The following is an 8,731-nucleotide window of genomic DNA, read 5'->3' on the forward strand; positions in this document are numbered from 1 at the left end:
TTGCAACTCTTCCGGTCAATAAACGTTTACGATATCTCACGAGTAATCCGAGTAGATTCTAAAAAAGGACCTTCTCTCACCGAGGCCCTCATCAAATATAATAAATAAGTCTCCGATGAGGGCAGACGGGACATGGTCTGGTGGCCTTGGGAAAAGTTGATGTCTTCCAAACGTGGTCTTCGCTGCTGGTAGTGCTTTCGCGGTGCTTGACTTCACTCTCAGAACAGAACTTCATCGCATAGCATGTTGTGCGCCAACCGCTGCCACGAATGATAGGGTTACCGCTTCTTATTTGAAGAAAGAGAGGGGCGTACGCCTTTTTGTAGCAAATATCATATATCCAAATTTCTATAAAAAGGCGTACGCCCCCTTCGCTCTTCGAATCAGAAGCGGTAACCCTATCATTCGTGGCAATGGTTGGCTGACTACGTGCTATGCGGTGAAGTTCCCGGTGCCTGCTGTGCTGTCTGGGGTTTTCCATGGGTTTTCCTCAGACGCTTTCAGACATGTGCCGGCACAGTTCCCTTAGAAGTTGGCCCAGGACGCACATTCCTCAAGGCGTCAGTTGTGAGGTTGCCCACCTCTGTGAAGCCAACAACGGCAAGCCCTCTCGCCATCACCACCACTACCTCTGTTCTGCGAGTGTTCCACGGACACAGTATTTTTTGTCTTTCTGGTGTAACTGTCTTGTCCTATGTCGCACACCTGTGTGGTGTGAGATTCATGCCGTACCACGTTTTTACAAAAAAAAATAATATTATTTTACAAAAAAAATCGCCATTTCAAAGTGCATATCCTAAGAAACACACCATCGTATCCATTTAAAACGGGTGTTCAACACTGTAATTACACCTTTCAGTTGAAACAAAATGCAGCATTTAGGAGGGTCTTTTCAGATACACCGCTCTGTATATGGTGTGAGAGTTACACCAAAAACGTGCAAAAACATCCACTACGTGCACTCTCAAGAATGAGCTTCACAGCATAGCTCGCTTCTAATTAACCGTCATCTCGAATGACATCGTTCTTTGCCCTAATTTCTTGAAAATGATAGGCGTACGCCTTTTTGTGACTCTTATGCAGTTCATAATTGTCACAAAAATTGCGTACACCCCCTGTTTCCAGTAAATCAGGTGAGAGAACGATGCATAATGTAAAACCCCGAGACTAGAGAACACGAAAGGACAGACACAGACACGAAGTCTCAAGAGACACTCTTTGAGAGTCTCTTTTGAGAATTCGTGTTTGTGTCTGTCCTCTCGTGTTCCCTAGTCTCGGGGTTTACATTATGCATCATCTTCACCAGCTTGCTTGCTTCCTAGCCATTTTTTCATTGAGAGGACGATGTCATTCGAGATGATGATTGGCTAGGAGCGTGCTATGCGGTGAAGATATGTTTTAAGAGCTTACGCGGTGAAAGCAAAAATCTTGAAGCCGACCGTGACATTATTTCAGGAGACACTATATTGCGCTCTAAGACCAGAGTTTCACCGCATAGCACGCCAACAGCCCTCGAATCTTCCGAAACCACCAACCTTAGTTTATTTCTATTTAAACTTGGCGCCTCCGGAGCCCGAAAGCCTGATTGGCCTAAAAAGTATCTTATCACACCCCCATCGACGGTAATGTCCGAGGGACTCTACAGCACATCAGATGCCACAGCTGGTAAGAAACGCAGCACATTCTAAAAAGTGAGGAAGTGTGTGTGTTTGGGGGGGGGGGGGGGGGTAATGGCAGAATCGGCTCACCGTTGTTGGCTACACAGAAGTGGGCGTCGTCGCGACTGTAGCCGGATGGAGGATAGAGGATGAAGGGTGGAGATGCGTAGAGGGTGCATGAGTTCGTCGGGAAGAGCAAACTATTAGATGGGTCGTTGAGCAAGACCTGCCTTCTGCGGAAAAAGAATAAGGCTCCTTGCTTTAGTGGAACGTTCGGCTGAATAACCACCGGGGTATAGGAACTAAAAACTGAACTTCACCACATTGCACGCCCCGTGCCAACCATTGCCACGAATGATAGAGTTATCGCTTCTGATTTGAGGGGAGAGGGACGTGTACGCCTTTTTGTGTCAGTTATCATGTATCCAAATTGACACAAAAAGGCGTAGGTGCCCCTCTCTTCGAATCAGGAGCGATAACCCTATCATTCGTGGCAATGGTTGGCGCACAGCGTGCCATGCGGTGAAGTTCACGTTTTACAGTGATAGCAGCGGGTCAGAATGCTGGTGAACAAAAATCTGAATTGAACAAAAATCGGCATTAATTTAAAACTTTCATCGGCTGTTTTTTTTTTTTTTTTTTTTTTACATTGCTGTGAACTGGGAGAGTTCACGTATTCCCTATAGTCGATGAACAACGTATTAAATGAACTATATTTAAAAAAGAAGTATATAAGTATGTTTTCTCCTGAAAGTGAACTATGATTTAATTTGCGTTTCCAATAAACAAACAGATCAAATTCTGTTTCAAAACACTTTTCAGTATAAGTGTGTACTTTTCTTTTCTTTTTCTTTTTTTTTTGCTTTTCAAACTCTTTTTTTAAGAAAGAATTCGAAAGATTCGAGATTCGTAAGCTTCGTGGATTCTTCCTTGGATTCGGATTCCAAAAAGTCTCGATTCTCTAGTTTTTAGAGTGTGTAAGGCAACATGTGTTCTTCTGTGCATTAACCCCGAAGAAACATCGTCGCTTGGGTCGCTAGCTATCTAAGCAGAAATATGCACCGTCACTGCGTACTTGAAGAGGAACAAGGACGGCAATTACGCATTACACATTATGATGCACTATACTGCCCGTAATGTGTAAACGGATAAACAACGTATTTGATCAAACACGATTGCTCCAGGGACGACAGCATTTTTCATGGCCTCGTGGGAAATGCACCAGCCTTGCGGGCTGTAACTTCTACCGAGCGCTCACTCTGAACACTGGCACGTTGAATATTCACAAAAATCGGAAAACGCAACCTTTTCCTTCGTCTAAGCCGCAATTCAAGTACGACCTTTTCCTTTCTTTATCTTTTTAAAGTGCGCAGCAGGTCCGAGAACCTTATATAGTCCGCTGCTTTCACGTACATAAGATCCCTCGAATAGGGAGGGTCCGTGTATATACGCGCTTCCTCCTCTTTCAAAAAGTGCGTCGCGTAGCAGGGAAAATATCGCCGTTTTGAGATATCGAATTCCATGTCCGGACTTCGAGCGCAGGGTTCAGGGTTCGTCCTAATAAATATGTGTATCTGTGCACACGCGTAATTTTACATACCAGACATCTTTCTTCTTCTTCTTAAACATCCATTCATCCGCCCCTCTTTCCGCCAAGATTCCCGTATGTTCGTTTCTAAGTGCAATATCGTCTGCTTCTTGTCAGAAAAGGAAGTCCCGCTGTTGCGGTCTTTTCAGTCAGCTTCATAATGGGCTGGGAAAATAGCTATCTCGTTCGTGGTCAGGCGTCTTCTTTTCTTTTTCGTAGAGCGGGAAAGTTTGAATGAAGAACTAGAAAAGCGCACTTCATCTTTTTGATGCGTGTTTTTGCGTAGAACATCGTCTCACTTCTTTGGTGACCTGTCGTCCGGGTCGTAAGACGCGAGGGCCGAACAGAGGATAATATGAAATAGGAATATTCAAAGGAAAAAACGTTTGCGTGCCACGTCCGTATGAATTGTGTTGTGTAATGTATTACTCAAGAATTACTATAACCTCTTTTGTCCATTGTAGGACTTCGGTCCTCACTGTGTGGCTCCCAAGCAGCACAAGATCTTGGCCTAATATCGGCTGGACATTGACAATGCCGGTCTAATATTGTTTCAATCTTGGACCAGTATTGCCGATATAGAGCCAATATTGGGTTAATATATTTTTCTGCTTGGCTATTCATAATGATGTCGCCAAATAACGTTGAACGACGAATTACTGCGATTTTTTTTGTTGCCCCAACCTCTGCGTATATCTCTATAAATAACTTAACGCCTACTGGAATGAATGCATCAAAGAGAGTGTGAGTATTTAAAGGGGCAGTGAATGTACTCTTCTGATTTTTTCTTCTTCTTTTTTTCATTTTTGGCTGCTACGTATTGTGCAACAAGTAGCATTCGCTCGTGTACAAAACGATGATCGTAACCTGTAACCCACGAGAGAAGTCCCTGACCTGCATACCCTCCCCTCTTTCAGAGAACCTGTAAGTGAACGACTGATGCTTACGTCTTTGAGTCCTTAAAGTGGAGAGCCTGCCACAAGAAGAGTCGCGCCGTGTCCTTATAGTGGAGAACTTTTCAGTGAGAAATGAAACCTCCTTGCTACTCGCTACCGTGCATCCTACGTCACACGAAACTGATTACGTCACGAAAGGAGAGCGAGCGCCGGTCCTCCATGTGGCCACACCGCACTGTCAGTTGTTTCTTGCGGGCGTTTTTCAAATTAATTACGTAGCCATAAAACACCGTACAGCGAGAATATTGTGCTTTCTAGGCTCTCGTTATAACGAAACTAAACGGGGCCGGAACAAAAATTCGATATAAGCGACTATTCGATATAAGGTGAATGTGCCGTCGAAACAGCGACATTTGCTTCGGAAAGATATTCAAGCGAGCAAACAATAGCGGTGAACACCCTGGCACCTGCATCTTGAAAACAAAAACAGAGTACGGGGACGTAAGATAGGTTCGGCATACACAGGATTCCTCCGACTCGCCCTTCGCACTAAGCGGAATGGGCTGGCAGGACACTTCGAATAAACGGGTTCGAAATTCATGCATTTCGGTCGGGAGAGCGTGAGGTTTCGAATAAGCGATAATTAATTTGAAGGGCAAAAAAACAATAAATAAATAAACGCTCTCGTTGCAACGATGATTTCCTGTGCTGGGTATTCTTGCACTCTAAAAACAGAGCTTCACCGCATAGCACGCTTCTAACCGGCCATCACCCCGAATGCTAACGTTATCTTCCCAGATTTAATGAAAAACGGGGGGGGGGGGGGGGGCGTTCTGGCAATTATGAACTGCATAATGCAACAAAAATGGCGTAGTACGTCCTCCGTCTTCAAATCACGTTGTTGAAAAGGGGAGGCGTACGCCTTTTTTGTGACACTTGTTCATAAGTGTCACACACACACACACGCACATAAAGAGACTATGATGAGATGGGGCCATAAGTGTCACAAAAGAGGCGTACGCCTCCCGTTTTCAGCAAATCAGGGCAGATAACGTTATCATATTCCAAATAAGAGATAAGACGAATCCGAATCCGAATCCAAGGAAGGTTCTGCGAATCCACGAATCTTACAAATCTCGAATCCTTTGAATCCTTTCTTTAAAAAGAGCCTAAAAAGCCAGGGAGAAAAACTTATACTGAAAAGTGTTTTGAAGCAGAATATGATACATTTGTTTATTGAAAAACAAATTAAAAAATAGTTCAGGTTCGGGAGAAAATATACCCATATAGTTCTTCTTAAACGTCAATTTATTTAACGTGCTGTTCATCGACTACAAGAAATACATAGATTCTCGAGTCTTAATTATTTCCATAAAACTAAGCAACAATGAAAAGCAAAACCGTGTTACTTTTAAACTTTTAATGTAACAGTTCCTGCCTGAACTCTTTCAGTCCAGAGCAACGCAAACAAAGAAACAAGAAAACAGCCGTCGGTCAATGAGGCTTTCGGCGGACTCCGGAGACGCAAATTTGAAAAAGAAACAAACAAACGTGGTTGGTGGATTCGAAAGATTCGATTCCCTGCGTAGGATTCCTGGATTCGAGGTTTCGCGGATTGGGTTGGCACATCCCTAATTCCAAATGATGGTTGGCTAGGTTCATTTCTAAGAGTGTAGTTTTGGGGGAAAACCGAGGACCGAGCCAGGGGAATCACTGGTGTACGATTTCGTATACGAACGAAGCCGGACACGTTTCTCTGCCGATTGAACTCTCTCTCGATCGACTCAAACCGTCCACGCACAGTATATAAAGAGGATCGTGTTGGGAGCCACGCATATATATATCTGCCAATCTTGCGACGCATAAATTTCTAAGATCAGGCTCCTTCGCTGCCATTATATAGGAAATGCGCCCGTCAGGGAATTTTTCAAAGACCAGAGATGTTTGCCGGTTTTCTTCATCAATGAACTTCTGATGGCGATTCAAAGGAGTGAGACCCTCCTTTCTGCCTGCCCACCCTTTGACATTCTTCTTCTTATGTTTTCTCCCGTTTTTTCCATCATTTTTTTTCTCTTCCTTCCTCCCCCGTATTCTTTTTTTGTGTGACAGGTTCGCATTTTTTCCCCGTCACCGAAACGCGACACGCTAGTTATATATATATATTTTTTCCCCTTGGGTTGTACAGTGCGCAGACAACCCTTCAGAATCGGACCATCACCCTAATATTCGTGAGGGGGCTTTAAAAAAGGAAAGCATTCGAAAGCCCATTTCTTCTTCTCCTTTTCTCTCTCTCTCTCTCTCTTTCGCGTTGAATTGGACAGTCCAGTGGCCAGTTCTTTTCCGTCATTTTGGATATGACAAGTTGCTTGCGTCTTGTGAGAGCACAAAGCGACAGGAGCACCTGGTCCCCTCGCCGCGCTTCAAAAATCGTCGTCCAAAAGAACACGCAGAGAGGGAGGGAGGGGGCCCCGCGTTTGACGGGGGCTCAAAGAACGGACAAGCACGAACGCACTGCGCGACGGACGCTCTTTGGAAAACGCGCTAAAAAGAGCAGTAAACAAAGGGTACCCCGTATAGGGTTCGAACGCTGCCCGGGCGCACGCGGCGGAGGCGTGCGATGTTGTTCCTAATGACAGGACATGTGAGTGAAAGGGTCGAGCACATGAAGGGAAGAAACGCGTCCGCAAACACGGGAGTCTTTTTTTGGCGGAGTTGCGATGCTGTATAGAAATGGGTCTCAAAAGGCGCCCTCGAAGTTTGTCGTGTATGCGAGTGTAAAGTTAAATGTCAGTACGAGACAAACGCTCGTGTATTCCTGCGGGTGGGGTTTCGGGAGGGAGAGTGGAACATTCTCAGCGACGCGAGTATGGTCCCCGAGCGAGGCGGTGGAATGTTCCGTTCGTTTTGAACGCGAGAAATACGCAGAGATGGTACTGTTGCTCCAGACCACTCGAGGAAGTTAATGAGAACTACAAGTGTTAAAAATCACAGGACGGTTATACGGTTGTGTAACGCGAATTTCAGCGCTACTGTTGCGTGCGCATGTTGACACTTTTATATATATGACTCTGATATGTGCACAACTACCTTAGAGTGACGGGTACTGTCTTGTGATCTGCGAAGTGAGTGGTGTGTCATCATGTATCGAATGTGATGTGATGTGAATAAAGAAAAAAATGGGGATGTGAGTTTTTATCGTATGTGTTCAAAGATACACCGAAAGCAGCGGAAACAGAAGCGCTCGCACTGCTTTAACCTTTCTTCCTTGTTTCGAATGTGATTCAGTAGCGGTGCTACAAGCGTGATTGATCCTCGAAGCGCTATAGGACAGAATTCTCAACGAAAACGACGATACATATTTCTGCGGGCTTCCTCGCACGCAAGCAAACAAAGCTCACATATGGCAAATTTAGCCTTCCCCTGCCTGTCGTGACACCCACAATACGTCCACGCTGGTTACCGACCTCTAAACAAAATTTAAAAAAAATAATAATAATACGTTGCAACCAGCAACAAAAGCAATACCACGCGGGCAGGCTCGCATTTATCCTAAAACCACTGTTCGCGCCTCAGAGATGATTTATGGCTCTTCCATATTTAAGAAAAACTCGCGAATCGAATGTATTCGCATCCTTAAGCAATTTTAGACCCCCGACACTTTTTTTTTTTTTCCTTCAGCTCCCGCCGCCCCCTTTTTTTCTATCCCTTTCGATACCGAATCATTCCCCAAAACGCGTCCGAACAAGAAAACAATCTGCGCTTTCGAACCGAAAGACACGCTTCGCGAATCCGCGGAAAACCGCGTTCAAACAGAAGCCTTGCCGCAACTTGGTTGTACGTTATGTGTGTGGGAGACAGCACGTGCATAAAGGCTGCGCGTCCCTCCGTGGACCCCGCCATAACGAATTGCGTTCAATGCCCGTGCGGGAAGAGGTCACGGAGCGGCATGCCCTTTGAAGTGGGACCCGCCGAAGTGGTGCAGAATACTCGCGCCCCGCGCTCATGTTCTGCGAGGGATGCGACGACCGAACAGACACGAAAGAATGGGGGTTCCCTTTGGCGATTTCATTGATAGTATTACAAAAATGTATATCTTAACGGGAGCGCATCCTGGGTCCCGGTGCTGAACTGGAGCCTTGGTCGCTCGCGTATGTAACTAGCCAGCGACGCGCAGAACATGCAGGCAACCAACGACACTAATGGCACGTGAGACATCGCACGTGAAGTATGCGTCCTTCCTGCACAAGCCTCATTGAGGCTTGTGCAGTGACGTCATGTTTGGTCACGTGACATTGGAAAACATATTGCTGTCTGAAGTCGCAGTAGGAGGGCATCCCGTGAGTTGTTGCGGTATGCGTGCAATTACGAGAGAAAATTGTAAAAACATACCCTGCTGCCTCATTCGGCCCGAAGAAAGACGCCTCTGAAGCATCCCCATGTTCTCCCATGTCACGTGGCTCCAAGGTGCGCAAAGGCTGCGCGTGACGCCACGTGCACAAGCCTATACAAGCCTGTACAAGGCTATAGGGCAGACGGGTTTAGGCTTTTGAAGGAATCGTCTCTATAGGTACCACTTCACTCGAATCAAA

Source organism: Ornithodoros turicata, chromosome 10 (genome assembly GCF_037126465.1).
Source record: "Ornithodoros turicata isolate Travis chromosome 10, ASM3712646v1, whole genome shotgun sequence".
Lineage (NCBI taxonomy): Eukaryota > Metazoa > Arthropoda > Arachnida > Ixodida > Argasidae > Ornithodoros > Ornithodoros turicata.